Genomic DNA, 6,000 nt, shown 5'->3' with positions numbered 1-6,000 from the left:
TCTAACCCGACAGTCAATTTTGAGGTCATTTGCGATCAGAAAGTTAGCGATTTAGCCTTATTATGTCGATTTCCTTTTGAAGTCGTCGACCCTGATTGCAGATCTGTTCGCTTCAATTTAATCTCACAATAACCAGGTGGCAATTAAAGGAACCACCGAAAGGTTAGTGCCACAAAGTGTTACTTCTAAATCTCACACATGAAGGGAGCTCATTTTCATCTGTCAGTACGGTTTTAAATGTTGCAGACTCAAATTAGGTTTCGTCTCTGTAAGAGAATCAAACCCCTCACAGCGGCCCAGATCTGCTTCCAAAGGGCTGAGATACCCTGTGATCGTTCTTCTTTTTCTTTTTTTTCCCACATTAAAACACCAAGCTTCTTGTTTTCAATAATGTTCTTCTTTCATATCCGAGGCTGCATTTGAACCCATGTTTGATTTGTGATTTAAAGGAGCAGAGATAATCAGGGGGCTTCCATCTTACACGACCACAGCACTTTGGGTTAATGAGCACGTGATGGAAGCCAGTGTAGCAGGCTAAACTGTTTTTAATTTGACCAACAAGGTTTCAGTTAGACAGCGGGGGAGCGAGAGGAAGAAGAGGAGGTAAAAGAAAAAACAAGGAGGCAATGAATCAAGCTGAAAAGTATCGCTACAGGAGCCTCAAGGTGACCGAATGGAGTCGATTAGCAGAAAAAAAATCTTTTTTTTTCTGAGCCTGACGGCAGGAGTTTGAAGTGTTAAAGTTAATCATCAGGCTGATAAAAGGTTTTGATACCTCAGTACTTTTTGATACCTCATGTTAACAATAAATCTTCATTCTTTTAATGGTTGAAAGCATCAAGAAGAACCAAAGCCTTAAAAAAAAAAAAAAAAGCTGCTGCAAGAGAAGAGAAAGACTGTTTTTGCAATCTGCAAAAACTCAACTTTGACCAAGTTTATTTGTTTTTAGTCATTGATGTCTCGTTTCACTTAATATAAGCCACATAAACTGGACAAGTCCAGATAAACATTTTATCTCAACACATTACAAGATCTACATTGCTTGTTGTGAGTAAAAACATCAGCGCGTTTTACACAAGATTAAAATCTCATGTCAATAAAATAAACAAGTTGATTTTGTTTGCTGTTTTTTTTCAGCTTTTATTTTTACTTGTCACAAGATTTTCAGGCCTTATTATTACTTGTAATATCCTGGAAAAAAAACGTGTGTGGACTTCTGAGTTGAAGGCCTGCAGTTTTCGGTGATTAAAAACAAACTATAAATATTGAACACGGAGTTCCTCGGCACAACAGGCTGCGTCGAGCACGTCTGTTTTATTTAGCTGTGGAATCGAAACAGTCGTCCATTGGGTTCGATTTTTAATAGAAATGTATGGAAGTTTGAACATCTGCTGTTGTGACAACCTAAAGATGGAGTATGAAACTAAAGATGATGGTGGTCAAAGAGAAGGAGGAAGATGTTTTTTCTCCAGCTGCTCTGCCCAGAGCACTTTAACTTTATTTGGGTTTGGGTTTCCTTCATCGATTGATGCCATTTGTCAGATTTCTTTGTTGTGAGACGATCTCTTCTGTTCCTCGCTTTTTGTTTTGTTGGCTTTAGGGTCGAAGGAAGACATGGCTTTGAAGTTGTTCTTTTCTTCTTATGATGATATCTGCAATTAGAACGAGACATAAAGGGCAAAACAAGTTTGGCTTTAATTGAGCCCTGATTCAAACCTTACAAAAACATGTCTAAATATTGCTTTTCATCTGCTCTAATCATCCGCTGAGCCCCAAATGACCTCAACCTGTGAACTACAGCCAAGTGTGTCTAAATGTAAAGTGACGTCTCAAAGATAACAGCGGCAATGTTTAACATTCTTCATTCATTCTTCCAATTCTTTACGTATAGTGTAAGAAATGAATTTTAAATTGGACACTCCTCTGCTGTTAAAGTCTCATTGTGAAAAGCACTTAACCTCCAATGGAGCAGATAGATTGTGCAGCAAAGTGTGAAATAGGACATTACTGTTAAAGAATGACTCTCTCAACTTTTTAAGGCTGAATAAATGTTTTACAAAGTAGTCTGGAGTAACATCTGCAGCAATAATTAGATTAAAGCCAACCCATCCATCCTGACGGAGAGGAGGGGGCAGAGCAGTGCAGCCGTCGGACGATAGCACATTTTTGTGCAGAATAACTCGCAGACGTAATCGTCTCTGACTAGAGCCTTGAGGCAGACTTCACTCCGTTTCTCCATCACCAGACACCATCCTCTGCAAACACCAGAGAACCCAGAGAGCCGCATGGTACCAAAATAGCCGGAAGAAGACAGATTCAAATGATTCTTTATTCAAATCAGTTCATGGAGCGCTGCTGATATTCATGAGGAAATCCATGGAAGTGCATGACGTGTGCTGTAAAGAGCAGAGTTTAGATCTGAGGGATCTTTCTTATTCGCTGTCTTGCCCAGATTCATTCCACGCTCGTCTCCAAAACAAACCACAAACTTTCATTACAATGTTCAGTTTTCTACACAAAGTTAAAGATATACTTGATTTTGGTTGAAATTGTCTTTATGTCCTGACAGTTAATTAATAACTCTGAAATAGAAACGAAAAAAATCTGTCATCTGTAGCAGTTTGAAAACACAAAAACTTCGACCGATGTCGGCAGTCGGTACTCGTTTTATAAGCCAATCAAACCTCTCTACTCCATGCATGCACGAGCTAACGCTCAAAGCATGAGCTGAAATCCACTTCTGGACCAATGGAGAGAGTGCGTGTAAGTGAGGGGGCGTGGCTTTAGAGGGAGCACAGAGGGGAGGGGATGCTACTTTCAAAATCATGCTAGCTTTCAAAAATTACCAACAAGAATGTGATGAAGCTGCTGCAATACAAACTGCACAGCATCGATTTATGTCGAAACATGAACAGCTCTATCTGTAAATTTCTTACAAACTTTGGTTTGAAGGACGCCATTCCTCTGGCTTATGATGATCTGTGAAGGCTGTTGTGCTATTCATTTAAATGCTGCACTTCTGTGTCAAAGTCACGCATGGAAACTGTGCAAAGTTTGGGACACATTCAGGTGTATACATGCAAGAATGAATTACTCTCTACCTGCGTCGTCTATGTGCGTTAGTTTGTCCAGAAATCTGAGTACGAGTACACGCATTTTGAAAGTCCAGTTATAGTTGGGCTAACACAATAAATTGATTAAAAAAAATAAAAAATAACTGCATGTGAAATTATTGAGTGGTACCTCTAGAACTCAACACATCCTTTGTTTAGTCTGTAAAAATCAGACATATTTGAAGCTAACTTTGACTTCAGCTTCATCAATATCTTACCAATATTTTCATAAAAACACTATATGTCCCTCAATATCAAATATCTCCCAGACTCTTTATCCTCTCCTTTTGGAAAATATTATCAGTCACTGGAAAATATTCTGTGTGCATTCAAGCGGATAATAACATGTTCACGCTATCATTCCTCCTCTCTTGTGGTGAAAGGTGATCTGAGCAAACGCATGAAGCTGCATGTGGTACACATTTATTCAACCTACTTTTTTTTTTTTTCCGCCTCTATTAATGACGGATATTCTCTCTCTCTCAGTGAGTGGAAACTGAGTATCAGCCACTTGATGTGACAGAGCCCTAAAGTGTGATTTATGTTTCAAAGCTCTAATTGGCAGCATTTCCTGTGTCTCCAGGCTGCACCAGTCACAGTTTAGACATCTCTGAAAACCTTGGGAGATATATACTTGGCCTTAAACGCTGCTGGCTGCTTCAGATCATTTATCTTAGTCTTGAGCTACCACTGAATAAGGAGCAGGCCTGCTTCTGTGGCTAACGCTATTTCTCTTTGGAAATATCGATTTACACAGTTCAGCAGAACAATGTCTTGATGGAAAATGTTATGCATAGAAAAAGAAAACAATAAAAGGGTAATGGATGCAGGCGGTTTAGGACCAGCTCGTATAAATTTACTCCAAACTATTTCTTTTCCAGCCTTTTTATCATAAAATCCAAATATATTATGCCATAAAATGTTATGCAGTGTAACATGATACAGGCAGAAATCATTTCCTGAGGACATTTTAATCGTACGAGGAGACACTAACTGGACTTTTTGATCTGTGCTGTTGCTCTGTGGCTCTATGGTTTGCATTATTGTGGTTCTTAAACGTTTCAACAATTGTAATTTGCTGCAGACATTCTGCTTTTGTCTGCCTCAACTCGTCATGCATCATCATCAAATCCCTAATTTTTCCAATACTTTGGCTGGTGACGAAAAACTGTAAGAACTTACAACAATACCCAACATCTCTGTCGTACTTCATGCTTATAGCTAATCGGCAAATGTTTGAATTCTCACAAACATCCGCTTCGTTAAACGTGCTCAATGTGAGCGTATTAGCCAGTATTGCTTCACAGAACAGCTAAAGCTACAGCTAGCATGAAGATCAAGCGTCTGCCCTAAACTTCCCTAAACTTCATTATTATGATGATGAAGTTGGTTTTAAATATTCATCACACCTTTTATGTGAACTGATTGGTACGTTTTTATTCTATTCTATTCTTCAATTAATGTGTTAATTTTAAATCATCTTTTAATCCTGGTGATTTTCCATCATGTTACTTCCTACTATCTGTTCTTTTCCCAACACACCTGTGTCTCATTTGTAAGAAATCTGACCTGTATATATAAACCTCCCTGCTGACCTTCTCTCTGCCAGACTGTCATCGTCGCCTGAGGCCGGAACACTAGAAGATAATCCGGCCTCCGCCCCCCCTCAGTCAATCCTATGCACAGATTATCCAAAGACATCGCTCTGTAATGTGAGGTGTCATCGGGGATCTGAAGGATGTGCCCTGAAAAATCTGCCATCTGTAGCAGTTTGTAAACGCGTAACAACGTAGCAGAGATTGTGCCCTGATTGATCGTAAATATACAGTATATTTATTTACAGTCCGATCTGTAAAGACCAGATTAATAATAGCCCGGGTTTACCTCAGTCTATAAAATGAAGATGCCTTTTTTTGGGATAGGAGTCTATGTAGTGTTTGTGTTTTAAACAAAAGTGGTGCACAGCAAAAACAGGAAAAAGAATCATATTGTAAATGTACAACAGAAAGAACATTTACGTGTACAAAACCAGGATATCATTTAATGAATAAATAATTAATTGGATTAACTAATTGGATCTCACTTTGTAAAAGCCCATGTAAACATGCTTTATGGCCTGCATACAATCATGATTAATCATCATTATGGACATGTATTTTAGTTTATCTTTGTATTTTGCTGCTTTTTAACACATAAATTATTCCAACACTAAACGTACCGGGGTCTCTAAGTGTGACCTGCCTTCATTTGTCAAATGTGGCAACATCGGTCTATAATACAGACATGGGCCTTAAGATGGCAGTTTTACGTTGCTGAACTTTTTCCTTCATGAAGTAAAAAGTGGAACACAAATTAACAAATTCTTCCTTTTCTTTATATTATTATATTATTTTTAATCAATATTTATCATCTTACCTGACTCTTATATCTCCAGTGGTCCCTCTTTGTGGTCGCGGCCCCTCGGGTCTCCCCGCTCCGGGCGCCTTACACTTACACGCTACTTTTGATCACATCATGGAAGAAGTTGTTGTCACGTATAAGCGTGGCCTCTCCTCCTCATATACCTCCTCGTATCTCTTTTTGATTAAAGGTTCTGTTATAAAGTCGCAGTGAAAATCCAATATTTGCATTTTAAACTCTCTGCTAACATTAAAATGATTTAAAGCGACTATTGATTCTTTACAGTTTATGGACTCTCTCTCCTGAAAGACCTCCTGTAAACAACATCGGCCATTAATTCATTGTAAGCTGTAACTTTTGCAGCCCTAATCCAAATTATTCACGGGTTCTGTCACTGCTATGTTACACAAACATGCGGCACATGTCGGCTCCATAAATCTCCACGCCACGTCTGGAGCAGAGAATTATCTGAACACGGACAGAAAAC

This window comes from Symphodus melops, assembly GCF_947650265.1.
Source record: "Symphodus melops genome assembly, chromosome: 8".
Taxonomy (NCBI): domain Eukaryota; kingdom Metazoa; phylum Chordata; class Actinopteri; order Labriformes; family Labridae; genus Symphodus; species Symphodus melops.
This window is presented reverse-complemented; position numbering follows the sequence as displayed.